We start from the raw sequence: 11,511 nt of genomic DNA, 5'->3' as shown, positions 1-11,511 counted from the left end.
TGTTAAGTCCGGCTCTCCGCATGACACCTTCAAGCGCAATATTGAACAACAGGCACGAAAGTCCATCGCCCTGTCGTAGTCCCCGCCGAGACTCGAACGAACTGGAGTGTTCGCCCGAGATCTTCACTCAGTTTTGCACACCGTCCATCGTTGCTCTGATCAATCTTGTGAGCTTCCCGGGAAAGCTGTTCTCGTCCATGATTTTCCATAGCTCTATGCGGTCGATACTATCGTATGCCGCCTTGAAATCGATGAACAAATGGTGCGTAGGGACCTGGTACTCACGGCATTTCTGGAGGATTTGCCGCACGGAAAAGATCTGATCCGTTGTCGAGCGGCCGTCGATGAAACCTGCTTGATAACTTCCCACGAACTCGTTTGCTATAGGTGATAAACGACGGAAGAGAATCTGGGATAGCACTTTATAGGCGGCGTTTAGGATGGTGATTGCACGATAATTTTCACACTCCAGTTTGTCGCCCTTTTTGTAGATAGGGCATATAACGCCTTGCTTCCACTCCTCCGGTAGCTGTTCCGTTTCCCAGATTCTGACTATCAGCCGATGCTGACAAGCGGCCAACCTGTCCGGGCCCATCTTGATGAGTTCGGCTCCGATACCATCCTTGCCAGCGGCTTTGTTGTTCTTGAGCTGTTGAATGGCATCCTTAACTTCCCCCATCGTGGGAGCTGGTTGATTTCCGCTATCCGCTGTGCTGACGTAGCCATCGCCTTCGCTGTCCTGACCTTCTGTGCCTGTGTTCTCTGCGCCATTCAGGTGTTCATCGTAGTGCTGCTTCCACCTTTCGATCACCTCGCGTCCGTCCGTCAAGATGCTCCCATCTTTATCCCGGCACATCTCAGCTCGCGGCACGAAGTCTTTGCGGGATGTGTTGAGCTTCTGATAGAACTTCCGCGTTTCTTGAGAACGGTACAGCAACTCCATCTCTTGGCATTCCACCTCTTCCAGGCGGCGCTTTTTGTCCCGGAATAGGCGGGTTTGCTGTTTCCGCTTCAGTCTGTATCGTTCCACGTTTTGCCGCGTACCATGCTGCAGCATTGCAGCCCGCGCTGCATTCTTCTCCTCTTGGCACTCCTCGTCGAACCAATCGTTTCTTGAGCTCCGTTCCACATATCCGACAACGCTTTCGGCAGCGTCGTTAATGGCTGCTTTGACTGTCCGCCAGCAGTCCTCAAGAGGGGCCCTATCGAGCTCGCCCTCATCCGGCAACGCTGCCTCAAGATGCTGCGCGTACGCATTGGCGACATCCGGTTGTTTCAGCCGCTCGAGATTGTACCGGGGCGGGCGTCGGTACCGTACATTGTTGATGACGGATAGTTTTGGGCGCAGTTTCACCATCACCAGGTAGTGGTCGGAGTCAATGTTGGCGCCACGATAGGTTCTGACGTCGGTTATGTCGGAGAAGTGCCGTCCATCGATCAAAACGTGGTCGATTTGCGATTCTGTCTGCTGGAAAACGGGCCGATTAACCTGAAAATTGAACTACATCACATGAATAACTTGAAATTTGATTTAGTAACTGGAAATTTATCAAGAGAAGAAAGAAGTTAGTTAAAGCTGTAAGTAGTGCCCGTAACGCTGGTAGATCACCTTTTTGTGGTGCGTTATGGGGTAAGATCTACCATATTATACTCTAGTTGTATCTGTTCTTGTGAATACTTATAAGTTACGATCGGAAGAGTATAAGAGAGTAACAAGTCACTAAGACCCACCTATTTGTCCTAGATGATGAGGAGGTCGAAGTGGAAAAATGGCTCAATCAGCATCTGAGGTTGGTTTCAACTCATGAGACAAGTACTTTCCGAGTTCAAGAGTTTGTCTTTCGATATCTAGGAGGGAAACGATTCCGAATCAGTGGAGTAGCAGACCTCCTAACTTCTAAAATAAGCTTCTTGTTTCAAGGAATCTAAATGTCTCATGCGATAAAACCTGTTCACAGTTTCAAAAAACGACTTTGAACCTTAGAAGTAGAAGCAATAATTTGATACGCTAGAGTACCGATGCATGGTCAAAATCAGTATCATTCAACAATCTTAGTGGCCGAACCTGATTAAAGGGCGCGCTTTTGAGAGTTTAATGGTGATAAACTGTTTTCTCCAAATAGTATGAATAGCGGTATCTTTTTCTAAGGAGGCTCTATGCAAAATGGTAAAGAATGATATTTGTATAAAAAACGACTACTTCAATATTTCTCAATAGTAATGGAGTAGAACGACATGCACTAAACAAAGAACACGGGTAGACCACAAAAGATCAAAGAAAACTGGTCGCAGTGGTTCAAAAAGAAAAAAAAAAAGTTGCAGTAGTTCAAGAAATTGGAAACTTTTAAAAACTATTTTTGAAATGTGAACATTTATCATAAGGCATATTTTCTATTTTCAAAATATCTAAGTATCAAAATTTTGACATTTTTGTCAAAATGGGCGGAGTTTAAGAACTTAGACACTTTTGCTTAGAATTTGATGATTTATTTCCAACATGCAGTTCAAATTTCAGGTCAATTGGCGTCGTGTACTTTATTTTTGCTAGTACTGTAAATACTTTCTTTTTTTTATTTTCAGAGGGTACGGCAACCAGAGAAAAACTGGAAACTTGTACTAAATAGAATCAAAAGGAGCTTTGGAGAAAACGGCTTTGAAGACTTTTAGCAATTTTTCACTCCATACAAATTATGTATAAGCCAAAAAACAAGCCAAGCTCTCACGAATTATTATATCTATCCCTTTGTACGCAAAAATTACCTCAAAACATTATTGGGAAGCTTCAAAACAGTCAAATTTTTTAATGTATTTCACAAACGAGCTCACATACGAAAATGTCACGTATACTGCTTTGAATTTGGGCTCTCGTTCAAAACTCAAATTCAATATGCTAGTTTGTGGAATCCTAGAACGTGCTGAATGTTGTATAAAGGAACCCCCTGTATAAGATCTGACCCGGGCCCCCTGAAGCCCAAATCCGGCACTGTACCTGCCAAACGATATACGAATGCGAAAATGGCAACTTTGGCAAAGAAAGCTCTCAGTTAATAACTGTGGAAGTGCTCATAAGAACACTAAGCTGAGGAGCCGGCTCTGTCGTAGTGGGGACGTTAAAGCCAAGAAGAAGAAGATACTAATAAAGGAATTAAATAAAAAACTAAAAGTATATGCTGCAAAAAATGCGTAGGCTCACTAGAAGCCTCATAATAAACTGACTACCAGATGTGATATAATATGACAATTTCATTCATCTGCGTCAATTAGTTAACCACTATTCCACAAAGGAACATGCTTCGTAAACAACCACCGAAATCAATAAAACCATGAAGACAAATTATCCCCTCGAAAAGTCAAAACACCATACAACAATTTATTTCGCTCTAAATCCACTAATGCCTTTTGTCAGCTCCAAAATACCCTCGCGGAAGAAACGGAACCAGAAACGGCACACATCAGCACTGCCATGGATGAAAGCGAGCGATCAAACTCATAATAACACCCATCAACAACGGCGGCGGCGGACTCTCGGCGAAAGGCGCAAATATAAAGAAAATCCTTCCTTTATTGCTTCCACTTCTGTTTTCCCGATGTGTGCTGCCGCACAGAGGTGCCGTTTTAGAAAAAGCTGGAAACAATCCAGTTTTCAAACATTTTCTAAGGTTGAAATACAAAGTCAAACATGCATATGGAAAATTAAATAATTCTTAACTATCGTATAGGAATTGGAAAAAAAATGTGTATCTTCATGTTTGGACCTTAAATGTTAAAACACCACTTTTTTTCCAAGTTAGACTTGATCAAAACCATTTCAAACCATAGTTTTCAGCTTAAATTTTTCATGGTCGAAAATTCATAGAACTTGAGTTAACTTAGATTCGGCATTTTCAGAAACAAATAAATTTTTGTCTGTAGTTATCCTTTATTAATTGGCAACTATTCTTATAGGCTCTTTTTTTTTTTTGTTCAAAAGCTTTTTAAAGTTGCCTATGTTTTCCTAAACATTTATTTGTTTGTTTTTTAAGTTGAGAGCCTTAAAATGTTTGAAAATAGGCATTTTGTTCCATAATAATAAAATAAAAATACGACTAGACCCAAATATGTTCCACGACACTTTTATGAACAAAAATAGTAACATATTAGGCATTCAAAAATGTTGCCACGAATTTTCAAATCGAGACCACTGCGCTACTGGTGCTATCGAGCTACCACCCGATCCTTCCTATAAGATCCTTTTGTTGCCTCTGAATGCGTCCACCCCATCAATATCAGAACAAAATCATCAACATCACCCCCATCTCTCTCTTTCTCTTTCGTAAAAGGCAGCCAGCGGTCGCAACAACAGAACAACAAATTGGTCCTGATGAGAGATAACGGCTTAACAGTATGCCCGACCAGTGGATTACAACAAAATTATATTTCAATTATATCAAAATTTGGAAGTAATTATAACACAATGGACACTTCATCTGCCATGATAACAAAATGCTGTTTTAAATTTCTTTCTATATATTGAAAACAAAGTTATAATACAATTTGTTATGAAGAATCAGAAAGCAATCGCTCATACAGTATTGGACAAAACATTTGCAACTTTTTTGAATTTCCATACAAATTGGTTAACTTTTTAATTAGATTAGCATTATTTATGGAACGAATTGAAAAAAAAAATTAAAGTTCTTCAGACATATCCAACATATATTTCTAGTGATTTTTCCAATCACGAGTTTAAAAGCAATAATGGTTTAACACTAGTGAATTTTTTGACGAATTTAAATAATAGACATAATCAAACAAATTGAAGGAACAACTGCATGGTATCTACAGCAAAGAATTGAAATTCGGGTTATGTCTAATGTGCTGTGAAAATTTCATTCAAATCGATTCATAAATAACTGAGATCTAGCTTACCAAAGTTGATAACTTGGAAGGAAAATCGAAAAGTTGCAAATGTATTGACCAATAATCAGTAACTGTATATAAGCAATTTTATTGTATGTTAAGATAATAAGGTATAGTTTTTATATGGAATTCTCGATAAGTGTCAAAAATTTTACTTTAAACCACACGAAAATTTTATTTAAAAAAATGTGAGAAATTGATCAGTTAATGATTGAAATCGGTTGAAAATTGTAGAAGTTATGACCTTTTTTGTAAATGCATTGAAATTCAAGATTTACTGGTATTGGAAAATTTAACATTATATACCCGACAAAAAAGATCATGATAATTATGTATAAGCCAATGATGACTGCGAAGCAACCGTTCTTCCAATGGTTGTCTCTTATGGGATCATCCAAAAGTTTTTCCATACCCTTCCTCCCTCATATGTAAGATGTTTTCATACAAACCTGAATTTATTTTGTATGGAGTGTAAGAAACGTCAGACTTCCTCCCCCATATGCCGTTACGTATTTGGCGATGGACCCTAAGGGCCGCACATTAATAACGAAAAGAAAATTTGGAAAATACTTCTGAACCAAAGACAGGCATTTCTGCCACGACATCAATGGTCTTTTCGATGAATTTGGTGAGCCGTATGATCTAGCTGAATGGCGTTTGTTCATCGACAGCTAAGTCGACAGCAGCAAGTTGAGTTTGAAAGCAGTTTTGATACATCAAGGAAATGACAAACCATCTATTCCGCTACTTCACGCCGTCAATTTAAAGGAGACGTATGAATTAGAGTTTTCAAATTTCCCGGGATTTGATTTCCCGGGAAACGGGAAATAAAATTACCATTTCCCGGGATCCCGGGAAATTCTAAAAAAAACGTGAAAATAAAGCAAATTTGGTGGAATTTTATTTTTCAAATTATTCGTGTTTCGTGTAGGGTCGGTGTTTTCTTAGTAGACAGTCCCCTATTGTCGTACTAGTAGCTTTTTACGGCCGTTTTGCTACAAATCTTTGCAAAATATTTTTAACATGAAGCTCGGGAACCATTTACCTAGGAACCATTGATACACAACTCAATTTTGTTAAAAAAAAAATGATCGAAATATACTGCCCATAAAAGCATAACTGTCCCATATGGATTTCCTCCAAAAATTTTTTTTTGGCGGGCTAGGCATATTTGTATGTATATTTTCATATGCACACTTAAAATTGATCAGTTTGTTCGAAAACATTGCGAAAAAATTTCAAACTAGTGCTGTCCCATATTGAAAAATAAAGGCATATTAGTCTCTATATAGATCAGCCTACAAATAGTATAATTATTCTTTAGTAAAAAATATCTGCGATACAAATTTATCGCGAGCTCATTTTGATTGAAATTTAGCATCATTTATACATTTAATTCATAGAATATCCTATATATTTACCATAAGAACAGTAGTGTCTTACTGAATATTTTAAAATGACCCAAAACCGCGCCCTTTACTGAACACAAAGCAGAACCGCTTCTGGCGGCAATGTCAATGTGGTCAGCTAGTCTTGGGTTGAATACGTTAAATCTTTACGAAAGCTAATTTACCGTATTTCATTTGCAATATTGATGATTAATTCGTTTTCAATCAAATAATTGAAATTGCATAAACAATGAGCTGAAATAGCTGTTGCGAGAGAAGCACATCTCTTCATCCAGACCATGGTGACGGTGGTAAAAATGCATATAAGTCCGGACGAGGATCTACTCGGGTTGAACATTTTCTTGCTTTCACAGGGCATAGTATATCTTCGTACCACTCGTTATAAAAATGTGAAAACAGTTGATTGGCAAAGAAAACTCTCAGATTGAAAAACTATCACAACAAGAAACTCACAGCACTAAATAACCTGGACGCATTTAAATGAGCAGGACAGGATGCAGCCGTGTTCTTCAAGAATCGTCCAGAAGAGCTTACCGTTCCCCTAAAACGCCTTTTCGACATGTTTCTTAATAATGGAAAATTCCCAAAAGCTTGAAAATACTCATATTTGGTGCCTGTTTTTTAATCAGGCACAAAATCTGACACACGGAATTATCGCGGAATTTCCAATATCTCTTGAAAACATGTAACAGCTCCAATTGAAGTGTTTTAAGGCTATCATGTAGTGCAGATTGAAAGTTGTAAGGGATCATAGATAATAGACTAAAAACTTACTTTTGTAGAACATTGAAATTTCATTATTAAACAAGCAAACAGTAAGCTTGGCTCCATTAAGAGGTTCAGCAACAATTTGCATAACCCTTATACTATTAAAATATTGCATATTACTTATGTAAGACCAATTCTGAGATACTGCCACCTAGTATGGAACCCGAACCATATCATACACGAAGAACCCATAGAATAAGTAGAGAAGCAATTCCTTTTATTTCCGGAGATTGAATTGTACTGAAGAATATGAAGAAGAACTAACAAATGAGTTAGGTTTTTTTAAGCTATAAAAAAGTCCATGTATTCCAAATCATGCGTTGTTTTAGTATTTATTTAATCAAAATTCAATTGTGAACAGCAGTTTGTAGATAGAATCTTGCTCATCCTAGTCTTTCCTCATTATTCAGGATATTTTGGTTTATTGTAAAGATTTTTAGCATACGGATACCCATGGGCATCGGCTGCCAATCACTGTATAGCAGGTTCCCAGTTCCCCGGGAGAAGTGATCATGTTCCGAATTGGCCACTTATCTAGGAGCCCCTGGAATCTACTATAGAGTGATTACTACATTTGTGATTTTGAAAATACTCCACATCTTTCAAGGCATATAAAACCTACTGTTCATGGTAGACGGTGATTCTAAAACTACTTCGAGAAGCATGAATTTTAAATATATTGAAGTTTGTTACCCATATTGGTTTTATTCCGTACAAAAAAATCCGTGTAAAATTATCCACTTTCATCAGGGTACCTCGAACCTACTATACAGTAGTCATGAAAGCCGGAGGTTTGTGAAGTACTTTCTTAAGCATCACCTTTTAAAATCTTGATATTTGATACCCATTTTGATGTGATTCCGGACATGTTTTTAATTGGTCACATCCATTGAGGCACCTAGATACTACTAGAGAGTGGTCATGGCAGTCGGTGGTTCTGAAAATTCTTCCGGAATTATCACCTTTAGAAATCTTGAAGTTTGAATGCCCATATTGATATGGTTCAGAACATGTTCCTAATTGGGCACTTCTCCCAGGGCACCTGTAACCTACTATAGAATGGTCAATTCGTCTAAAGGTTCTGAATATGCTGCCGGAAGCATCATCTTGAAGTATAAGAGGAAAATAACCATCATCGTTTAAAAAAAATCAAAACCATTTTTTTTTTGCTCAAATTTGAAGCAATGTTCATGAACAGAGTTGCTTAATATCAATCATATCAGCTGATGGCTGATGGTCTAAAACTATCACTTTCACTTGCGAGCTATCAATATCACTTTGATTTGACAATCAACAGCAGTGATGCGACATCGCACTCTAGATCATAATCACTGCGGAATGAGTGATCACGTGGTAATTATCCATGCTATTACTGTTTTTCAGTGACCAACAAATAGTTTCATTCTATCTGCAACACTGTCAAAAATATCGTACTGATAAATTGCCATTTTAACTGTTTAATTTAAGGCTAAACTTAACCCATCAGTGATATCCATAGTCTATCGCCATCAATGCACTTGTGATGGAGTAGACAACATGATGTTGATGTGATATAAATTGATCCGAATTGTATCGCAGTCAGCCTGTACAAATCAGCAAATTTGTAGCGTTGATAGTGACAGCGAGCAACTCTGTTCATGAAAATCTATCATTGCATTGCACTTGCAATCTGAAATGCAATGATATATTTTCATGAAGATTTTTTAAAATTGAACGAAAAAACTGGGTTTTCATTTTGGATGATTGCTGATGATTGAATGATGTATTCTTGAGCATTAAAGGTCATTAGGATATAGCCCCGGATAGTATATACAATACATGACAGGAAATAGAAACATGACTGATCATATTTTCCGGAACCAGTTCTACGTAAATGATTATATTTCTGAAGATTTTCAACAAATTTAAATGCGTTTGCCGGCATTCAACTTCCTATTAGTTCTAATCTCTAGGAAAATTGTAAACACTCATACAACTTCATCCCGCACAAATTACAAGCGACAGAAAAATGCCATTTGGACATGACCTCGGAGAATCCGGAACATCTTTGGTGTCAGGTGGCCAATATGCAGGGCCAAGAAAGTTCCTGAAACAAGACCAAATTTGCCGCCAACTACTTCCAGATGCATTGAATTTCATCCATTCTTCATAAAGTTATGACCATTTGGAATTAGCCAAAATTTTGCTCATCGTTCTGAGCTGGCGGTGAGCCTGATATGGCTTTATTTCTGTTGCCTTGCAATAAAATAAAGGCAAAAGAGAACTTTCTTCATTTTTATGCTCTTATAATTATATTTCCGTGAGAAACTACTCAAAATACATCTGAGCGCTAAGTATTGAACACGATGATGTTCTGCTGGGTATTTATTTTGGCATTGTCGACGCTAAATTGATGTTTTTTTGACGACAAGATATTTAACTTCATCTATAGATTTCTCGTTCGATAGCAATTCCATATGGGACAGTTATGCTTTTATGGGCAGTATAGTTTTGCTTATAATTTAAGTTCCCTTGCATCTATAGCAAACCTATTGTTCCTATAGTAGCACTATTTACTAAGAAAAACTATTTGTCATAAAACAAAATAATTAATTAAATTAGAACTTTTTATATCAATCAAAAGCTTTTGATCCACTTTTTAAAGCAAAAATGTAAAAGTTTTGTGAAAACACGGTTTTGATTTGTATTTTGCTTTGGATTATAGGCTATAGTAGCACAAGCGACAATAAATCAAAAAAAATGGTTTCGTATTTTTTGTGTTTTTTTTTTAACAAAACCGTGATAAAAAGCTTTCAGACGTAAAAACAATGCCACTGGCTTTATTTTCCGATTTTATTCGAAAATTTGTTCTTAGTCATGCGGCTTCATCGACCCTATATTTTATACCAGTAAATTTGTTGGTTACTTCTCTTCTTTGTGAGTAATTTATTCATGTTTCTCTAAAGAAATGTTAGCTTCATTTCAAACGCTAGGCTTCAGAACAACAAAGTTTATAGCATTAAGCAAAAGTCCTTGTGGAGTTGATTCTTGTTCTAACTAGAGTCTTTACATTGAAAATTGTGACTGCTACATCCATGAAAACTTTATAAGCCTACTGAATTCAAAGAAAACATCCCTTGAAAATATTTTTATTTTATATAGCAAAATTCGTCAAAAACGATATCTATTTTATGAACAACTTTTTCATTACAATAAACAAAAAATCAGCATCGAAAGATAACTAGTGATGTAGTGAGTTCTTTGGTTAGATTCATTTGATGGTTTTTGTTTGAAAATAGATAGTAATTCCTTTTTTTATAAAGCTACCCGGGAAATAAGAAAATCCCGGGAAATACGGGAATCCCGGGAAACAGAAAATCATTTCCCGGGAAACGGGAATCCCGGGAAATCTCAATTCTCGGGAAATGTTCCCGGGAATGAAAACTCTAGTATGAATCAATGGCGTTTTGCTCAAACGGATCAATTGGAATTAATTGGAAAATATGCTCCGATTTCGTTGCAATATTTACCGGATTGCATCAATAATACACAGAATGTATGTGTTTTTTTGCAGAGCGTTAATGATTAATCATAAATTTAATCACGATTAATGATTATGATTGATCAAAAATGTTAATCGTTAATCACAAAAAAAGAGTTAATTATTAATCACTAATCATAATCATTACAAAATGTTTTAATCAATAATCATTATTCAAAATCATAAAAATTGCTTTTTTAATTGCTAATTTTATTCAATAATCATAATCTTAATCATAAGTCAAGCATATAATCAAACATTGCTTTCTTATGTATAAATATTTTTTCATTTCTTATATCGTGTGACAAGCACAATGATATTTTATGCACAAAGAAGTTTCAGATCCAACAATCTACAGCGTGGCTTTGCTTTATATCCGCGGACGTTACCATAAGACGGTGCCTTTTCCCAGTTGTATTTGATCCGAATCCAAAGCCCCGTTTTGAGGCTACCATTCTACATGATGGATTGCTTTTAATAGGGACAGAGCACCAAATTTCAACCTGGCAAAAGTTTCTAAGCCATTCATAAGATTTCTGCATACTTTGTATAAAAATCCGAAAATTGGCACAACATTTTTGTAGATCGAAAATTAGTCCTTTTCTCCTAGTAGGTGTTATGTAATTCTGCCTACAGCTATCTCGCAGTTTTTGTTCATAATGTTGGATGTTTGCAATCTTACATCATCTGCAGATCAATTTGTATTGTTTACTTCAATAATGAGTAAAGCTATTCATTTTCATGTTTATAGCTCATTCGTTGCATACGTCAAGGGGTGTAAGCAGCAGCCATTCATTACGTAGCGTTGAAAATGGAAATTTTTGACACCAGGCCCTCCCCTCTCCGTGATGCTTTTAGTATGAAAATTTTAATAATTTTGTTTGAGTCGTACCGCATGAGCCTACCCCCTCCCCA

This window comes from Aedes aegypti, chromosome 2 (genome assembly GCF_002204515.2).
Source record: "Aedes aegypti strain LVP_AGWG chromosome 2, AaegL5.0 Primary Assembly, whole genome shotgun sequence".
NCBI classification, from domain to species: domain Eukaryota; kingdom Metazoa; phylum Arthropoda; class Insecta; order Diptera; family Culicidae; genus Aedes; species Aedes aegypti.
The sequence above is the reverse complement of the archived record's forward strand: the minus strand, read 5'-3'. Positions refer to the sequence as shown.